Genomic DNA, 11,960 nt, shown 5'->3' on the forward strand with positions numbered 1-11,960 from the left:
GCCAAGCGTTAACCGGTCAAATTGATGCCGATGTCTCACTGGACCAAGCACCATCATTTCAGTCTTATCAGAGTTTAAAATTAGGAAGTTGGGAGACATCCAGCTTCTCACTGATGGAAGGCAATCTTCTAAGGATTTTATGTGGATGAGATTACCAGCAGTTATCAGCATGTATAACTGAGTATCATCAGCATAGCAGTGAAAGGTAATCCCAAAACGCTACAATATGTGCCCAAGGGGTGCTATATAACCGGAGAAAAGCAGGGAACCTAAGACGGACCCCTGTGGAACCCCAAATTTCATGTCACTAAGGTTAGAGGTAGTGTTACTGTACAAAACACAGTGAGAACGACTGGTCAGGTATGACGTCAACCTTCCAGGTGCACTCCCAGTAATCCTAAAATAATTCTCCAGCCTATCAAGTAGAATATGATGATCCACGGTATTAAATGCAGCACTGAGATCTAACAGCACCAGAACCGTAGTGGTGTCTGAATCCATTGCAAACAGAAGATCATTCACCAGTTTAGTGAGAGCCGTCTCTGTGGAATGATATTTTCTAAAAGCAGACTGCAGTGGCTCAAAAAGATTATTCTCAGTAAGGTGGTCCACAAGCTACCGTGACACCACATTTTCCAGAATTTTAGAGCAAAATGTGTCAGGACATGGCACAAACAGAGCAGGACACAAATGCATACTCTCGCTGCAGGTGCTGGTAGAATTAGGTGTCAGGATTTGGGTTTTGGTTTCTGTTTGGTTTTGTTGAGTCTCTTGCCAGGGTTTTTCCTGTTGGGGTCTGTCTGTCCTTTTCTCTTTTGTCTCTCTCTGCTGACTCTTGGTGGTGGGTGTTTCCCTTGCTCTCCGGTCACGCCCCCTTTTTGGTTCATTCTACGCACGTGTTCTCAATCAGTGCCTCATCACATGGGTGTATTTAAGTCCCTCAGTTCTCTTGGTTCTTCGCCAGATTGATGCACCTAGTGCCTTTTCTCCAGCTCTGTTTGTATTCTCGACCTTCTTAGCTCTTGTGTATTCTGACTGCCTGCCTGTATCCTCGATCACGACTTTGCCTGATGTTTTTGGTTTTGTTATTCTTATTGGACTGCTTTACTGTGTACTGGACCTCATTTACTGTTTCAGTAAACTGCTTTTACCTACAGAGCTTGTTGTCATAGTCCTGCATTTGCATCAAGCCGAACCAGTTATCCAGATCTGATAGATCAATCTGGCCAACAATGGATGCAGTGGACTCAACGCCTTTCCAGCTAGCAGTACGCCACCACAGTAAGCAGCTTGCCCAGCAAGAGGATCGGCTTGCCGCTCTCACCACTGGCCTCAGTGAGCTAGCTCAGCGACAGGATGCCTTCATGTCCTCCTTGAGTTTGCTGTTTAAGTTTTCCACTCAGGCCAGCCCACACCCGGCGAAGGGCAACGTCAGTTCTCCGTCACTACATCCACCTGCTGCCTCCTCGGCTTCCATACCGGAGACCGCCATCTGCACCCAACTTTCCTGCCCGGAGCGCTTCTCCAGAGAGACGGGTGATGTCATGCCCTTTATCACGCAATGTGAGTTGCATTATGAACTAATGTCCAGTATGTTTCCGTCTGACAAAACGAAGATAGCATACATGATCTCTCACCTGTCCAGCTGGGCTGCGGCGTGGGCTACCGTGGAATGGAGCTGTCAGTTGCCCTCTTGCTCCTTCCTCCGAGCATTCACCACAGCGCTTCAGCAGGTATTCCAACACACGTTACCGGGACGCGAGGCAGCGCGCTCCCTGTTGAGGCTAAATCAGGGCACTCACCGAGTGGCTGACTTCGCAGTGGACGTCTGCATTCTTGCCACCAAGAGCGAGTGGAATCCAGCCGCACTTTAGGACATTTTTGTTGGAGTTATTCTGTAGATACACTGTTTTATTTTATCATGCATGTTTTGTGTTCTCTGCTCTGGTAGAATGTAGTTCTCTCTGCTCTGATAAAGTGTACTGTACTGATGTGATGGGTGAAGGTTACTTAAGATATGTGACATGACGTGCTTCTGCAAGTTGTGGTATCTCTGTGTGCACGCTAAGCTCTTTTTCAGGACATGTGAAGATGACCCAGGCAGAATGCAGCCATAAGGGAGCAGTGAGATAAAGAATAGAGAATTGAATGTTCCAACCACAGTGTGATTATGATACATTAGTCCTTGTGTCAGAAGAAGTGTGATTAATCGTTAGATGTCTTAAACACATCTTAATCGAGCCCAAGATTAAAAAGGTTCTGAAAGTCCTGAATGTATTGTGCAATCAGCGGTTCTGCGGCAACAGCTCACGCGCTATCACTCCTCCCCTTAGGAGCTGTACCGCCCATGTATGTAGGGAAGTCCTAAATAAAAGAGCAGGAGCGCAGGCCAGACTTTAGTGTAGCTTTGGTGTACAGCCTGGCCGCACTCCGCGCGAGATTAATTTGACTTTCTGTCTCACTGGTGTTTCTTGACTCTGTTTGTCTTATCAAGGTTTTAAGAATGTTTGGAGGAGAAAATACCCAACATTGACTGGGGGCTACATCCGGGATCTCAACAATACCGGAGGTGTCCGGCGGGGGTCGCCAAGTCCAGACGTAAATCCTTGGCCAAGGTCCGATCGATTGATCGTGTCTGCAATTGTCGACCGCCGTTGGCATCGTCTGGTTGACAAGATTTTCCCGAAGAAGACAGACAGGAAGTCGAGTCAGTGAGTAGAATTTCTTTGTAACAGTACTGAGTGAGTGGTGATCAGATCACATAAAACAGTTAAACTCCGTAAGCGATGGCGTGGAATCGTCTGTTAATGTAAAGCAGTTAAAATCCGCGAGGAGGGCGGACTCCTCTACGGTTGCGAGGAGCGCACGTAGTTAAATTCCGGAAGGAGGGTATGGACTCCTCTGTTTTAATACGTAAAGGGAATCCCGGGTAGAAATACGTGCACTGTAAAAAGGCAGTTAAATCTAGCAGGGACGGCGGAGTCCCCTAATGCAGGACATTAGTTAAATTTCACGGGAGGGCGAGCTCCCCTGGCCTAAGAATACGCGTACGGTTATTAAAGGTGTTTCTATGTGTAAATAGTGTTTTGTGTAAGTGTAAATAGAATAACTGTGTGAAAGTGTAAAACTTTGGACAACGTTAGTGACAACCGTGTGTGGATGCGGAGGCAAGTGATTCCGCTTCCTACGGGGAGGTGAAAGGAATCAACCACACGACGGCAAATTAATTGTCACGTCCAAAGAAAGTGTGAAAACTTCAGATTTAGAACACCCTAGGTGTGCCCCCGTCTGAAGTCCAAATTATAACAAAGAATAATAATAAAAATGGGGGGAAAGACGTCTAAAAATAAGGGAAATTTATCAACTGACGACTGGAAATTTATGGAAGCAAAAAATCCAAAAGCAACAAAGAAATTGGAGACCTGGATAAATAAACATGACTTTGACGGACGACTAAACCTGACTAGTATTCAAAAACTGAAGGAAACGTTGGAAAAGGAACTTAAAGGTGATAAAAAAAAGAAGCAGAAAGTAGGGGCAGATTTAGTGGCATTTTGGGAGGAGGAAGCAGAGAACAGACGGAAGGGAGCAGAGAAGCGACGATTAGAGAAAGCAAGGAAAAAGAAAGCTGTAGGTAAGGCAGAAGAAGATGTGATAATTCAGCACAGAGAACCTGAACAACCTCAGAAACCACCGACGGCTGGACCGCCGGCAACAACGCATTTGTACCCTTCTCTACCAGAGGATGATGATGTGCCGCCACCGCAGTATGATATGGCGGTGCGACCTAAAGTAAAAAGTGAAAAACAAGAAAAGCCACAAACACGCAGTCAAACAAAAGTGCCTACAGCTCCTCCCATGGAGGAACACAGTGACCAGGAAGGTACCTATCCTTTGATAGAAGTACCAAATCCTCGTGCAGGAACTCCAGGGCACCGATCAACCATGCTCATATATCGAACATGGAATGCTGATGATATCAAAGCAGCAGTTGACATGATACCATCACCTCATGTTGACATTGAGGGATTCATGCAAGACATAGAAAACATTAGAAAGTCGTATCACCTAGATGGAACTGTGGAAGGTGTAACTCCCCCACGAGAAGATGTAGCCCAGTACATTATTGACGTAACCGCTTTGGTTAAATCCTACAATCTTAGAGGGGATGAAGTTCAACAAGTCATAATGGCAACTGTGACAAAGGATTGGGCTGATGTAAAAGGAGATTGGGATCCTGCAGAGGCAGACCACACTCCATTAGCCCATGATAGTCAGGAATTGGAAGATCGATTGGCCGCACTATTGCTGAGAATTAAGCAGAAATACCAGCAGAAGTCAAATTACACAGAAATAAATCGCACAAAACAGAAAGATGATGAACCATTCGAAGACTATCGACATCAAATGGAAAACGTTTTTAAAGTGCACAGTGGTCTTCTACCACTGAAAAATGATAGCGTGTATGAACAACAATTGAAAAATGCACTCCATGCCAACTCCAGATCAGATATCCGAGCATGGGTAGACAAACACATGATAACGTTCCCAACAGCTGGGTTACAAGAGTATGTAGACCACGCCATACACGCAGAAAGAAATCTGAAAACAAAAAAGGCAGCCCGCTACTGTATATACAAATTTGGCCCAGGCCTGACAGTGCTCTTTGGATCTGTCGGAATTGAGACAAACTGAACAATTATTGGAGGAAGGTCTGATGACCTGTGAAAACAGAGAACATGTAGTAATGATGTCACCTAAAGATCTACACATAACTATGCTATTCACTCCATGAAAGGATGAAAGGTATGGAGCAGGATTTCTGAAAATTCCATCAGAATTACAGACAGTAGCACACCTATACACAGACAGAAAAACCACCTCTGTGTGTAGTGTAGTGCTGACCCAAAGTGCAGACAAATGGTACAGAGGAAAACCTGAGGCTGTGCCGCATATTTCACTGATAAGGGCAGACACTCAGTCCTGGAAGGACCTTGGAGGAATTGTTAAAATAGCTGAGGAAGCAACTGATTGGCATGAAGCAGATGCAATGTCGGTGTGGGATTTCAGTCCATCCACAGGCTGGTATCGGAAATACAAGTTTGTAAGTGCTTGAACGACACCGGTGATACATGAAGTAGATCTGGATGATTGAAATTTAACAACATCTGTGTTGTTGACACAGGAAGATGAGACTTTATGGGCCAAACTGCCTCCTCATCTCTGGGTGAAAGCACCCACAGATGTAGGACTGTTGAAAAATACTCCGCCAGTCAAAATTAAGCCACGATCTGATTGGAGACCACGGATCAAACAATATCCGTTAAAACCTGAAGCAGAAAAAGGAAATGATGACTTTTCTAGGTATCTGTAATTATTGCAGAGCCTGGATTCCATGTTATGCAGAGATGGTGCAGAAATTGCAGGATTTAATACACTCTATACCAATGGATATGACTGACAAAATACAGTGGAATAAAGAAGCTGAAGAACAGTTTACAGCTCTTAAACAAGAACTTGTGAGTTCCACAGTATTATCTCTGCCCAATTATGCCAAGCCATTCACTCTCATGGTGGACACAAAACGGGGATTCATGTGTGCAGTCTTGCTACAACAACATGGTAATAAAAATAAACCAGTTGGCTATTATTCCAAACGTTTGGATACATTCTTATCGCCTGCCAGACAGACAATGAACCATTAATAGATTCGGACCTTTTATTGGATATGCAAAAACAGGCACCAGCGCAGGAACGACATTTGTGGTTGAAAAATGGGGCAACCCCAAACCCCAAAGGACTTTATTGTATACATAACAAACCCATCCTACCCAAAAGCTTATTCAAAGCAGCTGCAATTGCGACACATGGGTGTGTCGACAGGGGGGATGGTATATATGGTAGACCAATACTTTACTACCTATGGATTTAATTTATACTCAAAAAATTTTTGTAAAGCCTGTGTTACCTGATTGAAACACAACCCACAGGGAAGTATAAGACCCCGGAGAGGGCAATTCCCAAAACCACAGTATCCTTTTCAAATTGTCCATATGGACTTTATTGAACTAAATCGATGTGGACCTTATCAATACAGTCTAGTATTATGGAATACCAGAGACATTGTACAGTGATAATGGAACACATTTTGTAAATTAAGTTGTACAAAGAGTAGCAGAACACATGAAAATTAAGTTAAAACATCATTGTGCTTACCACCCACAAAGTGCAGGATTAGTGGAAAGGACAAAGGGCACAATAAAAATAAGATTAAGGAAATGTATAGAAGAGACAAAACGAACCTGGATTGAATGTTTGGACCTAGTAAAATTGTATATGAGAATAACACCAACACCATCAGGGTTAACACCATTTGAGATACTTTATGGACGACCATATCATCTACCAATTTTGACATGGATACTAAAACAGCAGATGAGGAACAAACATTAGCAAATTTTATGAAAAAGACATTAACACAGAAAGAGATAACTTAAACACATTTACTGCCGAATAATTTTGATCTTCCACAGGACGGCCTTCCAGTAGTCTAGCCAGGAGACTGGGTGTTCATCAGAGTGATTAAGAGGAAGAACTGGTCCAGTCCTCGTTGGGAAGGTCCATACCAAGTGCTGTTAACAACACCAACTGCAGTAAAGATAGCGGAGAGATCAACGTGGATACATCACTGTAAGATACAGCGTGTGTTGGCTGCCTCCACAGTGTAAGGGGAAGTCTGGCTACAAAGGGAGTCTATTTAATTAGCAATAGATTGTCTCAATGCCAGTGAAGCAGGGAGATCCTTGCACTATTAGGTGAGGTTGGTTAACAACACTGTATCCTAGCAATCATGACTGAACTACAGCAGACCCCGGAGCGGCGTGCTCAGCGCCGCCGCTGCCGGACTGTTGGTAGGGCAGCCGGTTGCGTTGTGATCTTAGTGTGTTTTGCAGCTCACTGTGGACCGAGCCAGAGAACAACGCAAGCAACGTCAGGTTTATTCATAATGTGAATGAGACAGATGGACACCCTCATATATACCATACTAATATGTGGTACAGATATGTTCATTTATTGGCTATGGAATTACGTTACTAATTGTTATGTTTGTTCACAGATACCTATATCCTCAACACACCCAGCTCTGACGGCTAAACCGTACCCTGCTAGGGTGACAGAATGTCTTATCATACGGATGCATAATCAAACTGTATTTCGGGGGCAACAGTTCTCAGCAAATCTGATAAGATGTAACACCACTTGCCTCAGTGCAACCACTTATATGATAGGGATTTCAACAGAGGACGTACAAGCGTGCCCAAGTGCTGCTCCATTGACTAGACTGAAGGGAAACGCAAAAATATCATCACGTTAAATTGTCATCACAACGGCCATTCCCGATTTGCTTTTACGGGACAGGGAATAAAACTGTAGGTAAAATTAAGAAACGTCTGTGTACCCAAACGTATGTTTTATCAAATAATTTAAGCCTAACCAAAACATAATATGTGGATGGTACTTATCTTCATCACATTGGACGGGGATGTAATTATACAGGCTCCTGTCCATGGGGAACGGATGAATCATGTGCTTATGTTAGTAAGTTTTGCTACCACCTGTAAATGGTACTCCGGTGTATGATGACATCTATTGGCTTTGTGGTTCCAGACTGTACATGAGTCTCCCACCAAATTGGGGTGGTGTGTGTGCACCTACCCAGGTGACTGACCATACATATGTGGTAGTGCCAAGGACCTCCACAGAGAAGAATGGCAGCACCAGACGGAGGAGATTGATATACCCAGATGTGTTACCACATGATCACATGTGGGGCTCGGATGTACCAAAGGACCAAAATTGTGGTCTGTAGGAGATAAAATAGCACATTCATTGTTCCCCTGGATAGGAGTGGGAAAAAATTCATTAATGATTGAAACTCTGAATTATCGATTGGGTCTGTTCATGAATGTAACTGAAAAAATAGTAGCAGCTCAAAACACTGAAATAGATGCTTTACGTACCATGGTGATGCAAAATCGCATGGTTTTAGACTTGCTTACTGGTTCACAGGGAGGAGTTTGTGTTCTGCTGAACACAACATGCTGTACTTTCATCCCAGACTCCATTCATTCAGTGGATATGCAGGACGCATTGGAAGAGCTGAATAAACTTCGTGATGCAATGCATAAAGACACCCTAGCCGTGAACCGGTGGAATCCCTGGTCCTGGTTGACTTCAGGACCATGTTGGCAGTTACTATTGAAAATGGTGACACCAGTTATTATAGTCCTAATTCTGATTGGACTTTGCATGTGTTGTGTGATCCCTTATATCAAAACAATGGTTGGCAAAATGGTGTCAAATACATTTGTACAGTGTAATCTGGCCTTCCAACAAACTATGCCAAAATATCAAGCATTGAAACAGTCAGACCTTAGTGGAGAAAACTATAATGACTGTGTTGAGAATTATGATGATATTGAAAAGCTCACAACTCCAGTTCAAGCTTGAACTGTTGACGTGATGAGTTAACACACTCTTAGCCTATGAAGCTTTAGCTGAAAATGTAATAAGACAAGTGGTGTAGTCGAATAATACAGAAAAACGGTTCATTTATACCAGTCAGCCGAAGTGACATGTGGTGGTGGTGTGGAGATAATAGAATTTTTGACAGATTGCCTAGGAATGTGTCAGGCTACTGTGCTTTAGTGTCCCTACTCCTCCCAGTAAAAGCCATTCCCATTTTAGCCAAGGACTTGTTGACGCACCTAAAGTCTGTGGTGCCTGAAAATTGCAGCTGAAAATCTGAATAAGAAGTGGTTGCTTAGTAACAATTGTTTACTTTTAGGTGAAGATGTAATACCGTTGGAATGCATGATAAACAGAGGGGAATGGTTCCCTGACCGGGAATTGAACCCGGGCCGCGGCGGTGAGAGCGCCGAATCCTAACCACTAGACCACCAGGGACCACCAGCACCGCTGGTGTAGTGGTATCATGCAAGATTCCCATTCTTGCGACCCGGGTTCGATTCCCGGCCAACGCACCAAGTCAATGTTGGGTATTTTCTCCTCCAAACATTCTTAAACCTTGATAGACAAACAGAGTCAAGAAACCACAGTGGTAGAGCAGAAAGTCAAATTAATCTCGCGCGGAGTGCAGCCAGGCTGTACACCAAGCTACACTAAAGTCTGGCCTGCGCTCCTGCTCTTTTATTTAGGACTTCCCTACATACATGGGCGGTACAGCTCCTAAGGGGAGGAGTGATAGCGCGTGAGCTGTGCCGCAGAACCCGCTGATTGGACCAATACATTCAGGACTTTCAGAACCTTTTTAATCTTGGGCTTGATTAAGAGTGTTAAGACATCTAACGAGTAATCACACTTCTTCTGACACAAGGACTAATGTATCATAATCACACTGTGGTTGGAACATTCATTCTCTATTCTTTATCTCACTGCTCCCTTATGGCTGCATTCTGCTGGGTCATCTTCACATGTCCTGAAAAAGAGCTTAGCGTGCACACAGAGATACCACAACTGCAGAAGCACGTCATGTCCACATATCTTAAGTAACCTTCACCCATCACATCAGTACAGTACACTTTATCAGAGCAGAGAGAACTACATTCTACCAGAGCAGAGAACACAAAACATGCATGATAAAATAAAAGTGTATCTACAGAATAACTCCAACAATTTTCTTTCAGGGACTGGCCGCGGAGATTCAAGATCAGCTTAACGCACCGAACTACCCTAAAACCTGGATGAGCTAAGCGCCCTGGCTATCCGGATCGACCGACGTCTGGGGGAACGTCCGTGACGCACGTCGCGTCATCTGCCCCAGAGCACTTCCTCGTCTTACCTGAATCAAACCTCTGTCCACCACTCTGACATCAACGTTGCATCTCCTGGAACCGAAGAACCGATGCAGCTCGGCCGCAAGCACCTGTCTCAGGAGGAATGACAGCGCAGATGGGATGACGGTCTTTGTTTTTACTGTGGACAGTCAGGTCATGTGATTTCTTGTTGTCCAGTCAGGGGTGCCTCTGCGAGGTCCCAAGTCTCTGTGTACCGGACCTCTTTTACTGTTTCAGTAAACTGCTTTTACCTACAGAGCTTGTTGTCAGAGTCCTGCATTTGTGTCCAGTCAAACCAGTTATCCAGACCTGATATTAGGTTTAATCGTAAAACAGGCAGGCATTTGGTGCACACGCGGTCCAGCAGCGAAGGCACAGACAGACGTGAGGCTGAAGCTTGGATGAACAAACAGGCTGAGGTCAAAAAACATGGCGTGGTGGTATTCAGAGGCAAAGACAAGTACAAGGTCAAGGGCAAAACAAGGTCAGACACTGGCGGGCTGATACAAAGGCTAAACGAGACAAGGAACAGCTGGAAAGTGAAATACATTCAATGATCTGGCAGTGAGCTGTGAGACTGTGAGGGCTTAAAGAACCGGTGGTGTAATTAGTGAAACAAGATGCAGGTGTCAGTGAAAATTCTACAAGGGAGGGGCGTGACTAGTGAACAAAAATATACATGGTGCAAGACAGTGAAGGCAGGAAAACAGAGTGGAGTGATGAAAGAGACAAAGAAATGTGAACAGGTGCAAGAGCGGAAGTGGACGAAAACACAGAGCAGAAAGAGTCATAGTGAGAGATGAAGACACAAGTGCTGGTTCAGGGGAAATCAAAGAAGATGAGGCAAAAACAGAAACCATGGATAGAATACAATACAACTATAACCAGGACCAGGACAGAGCATGAACATGAGAACTGAAAACAAAACCCGACATTATAGCATAGCTGAAATCATAAATGAGATGAGCAAAATAAACAAGTGAAAAACTAATGATCAAAACACAAACTGGCTGAACAAAACTAGAACGGAACTGAACAATGGTAAAAGTGTTGAGGCGGGCGGTTGCCCAACACCAGGAGCGGTTGGACCCGCGAAGCAGACTCCCAGACTTGGTTTAGGCGTGTGAGTAATCATGGTCTTTATTCCAGGCTCAGGTTCAGCACACAGGTGATCAGTCAGCGGAGCAGAAGCACAATATGGGTTTGGCAAGAACGCAGTCATATTCAGACAGGGTTCACAGGCATGAGCAAACAGAGTTATCAAGGGTGAGGCAAAAAGGCGTGGTCGAGGAAAACAGCAAAACACGGTACACGGCAAAGCAAGAAATCAGGACAAAATACAGAGGCTGGGATGTGTGCATAGAGCGACAACAAACTGGCAAATGTGTGGTGGCTGGGTGGAGATTAAATAGGCAGGTGATAACAAGGTGCATGTGAGGAATAATCTAGAAGGGGGTGTGGCTAGTGAACAAAGAGTGCGGATGGGACAAGATGGTGAGGAAGGGAGTGCGCAAAGTGGAGTGATGTAATAGACAAAGATATGTGAACAGGTGCCAAGAGCGTAAGTAAGTGAGAACACAAAGCAGACTGGAACAAAGTGTGAGAGCAGAGCACAAAGCTAGTAGAGTGACGTGACAACACAGACAGAGATGTGAGAGGGATGAGAATAGAGCAGAAGCAGGGCGTGGAGTGAAACAGAACTACGAACAGAGCTACAACTGAAGACAAAATACATCAAACTGGAACATGACAAACTGATTAGAAAACATGGAGCATAGATAGTAAAGCAAAACTAAACAAGTATTAATAGTAAAATAAACAAGTGATAACCTAATGAAAACTGCATGAGAAAATAGAGATAAATACAAAATTAAACCAAAACTGACTTAACAAGGCGGTAAGACAAACCATAAGAAAAAGCAGTTACTAAATAATAACAGAAAACAAATCCTGACATAACTGTTATGTGTCAAACGGTCCGGAGCCACAGCAGTTCGGACCCAGGGACCCCGCCGACACCCCCCAGGTGGCCACGACAAACCGAGTCTGTGAAGAAAGAAAACATGAGGTGAGTCCAACACTCTCCACCCAGAGAGACACAGC

At 44.3% G+C, this 11,960-nt stretch overlaps 2 non-coding genes across 2 annotated transcripts; one reads left to right on the forward strand and one right to left on the reverse strand.

Moving 5' to 3' along the window:
- Positions 1–8,895: 8,895 nt before the first annotated feature.
- On the reverse strand, positions 8,896–8,967 carry trnae-cuc. Its single transcript has one exon. It is a non-coding gene; the product is annotated as a tRNA-Glu (tRNA).
- Positions 8,968–8,973: 6 nt separating this feature from the next.
- Positions 8,974–9,044, forward strand: trnag-ccc. Its single transcript has one exon. It is a non-coding gene; the product is annotated as a tRNA-Gly (tRNA).
- Positions 9,045–11,960: the final 2,916 nt, after the last annotated feature.

This window comes from Thalassophryne amazonica, chromosome 4 (assembly GCF_902500255.1).
Source record: "Thalassophryne amazonica chromosome 4, fThaAma1.1, whole genome shotgun sequence".
Lineage (NCBI taxonomy): Eukaryota > Metazoa > Chordata > Actinopteri > Batrachoidiformes > Batrachoididae > Thalassophryne > Thalassophryne amazonica.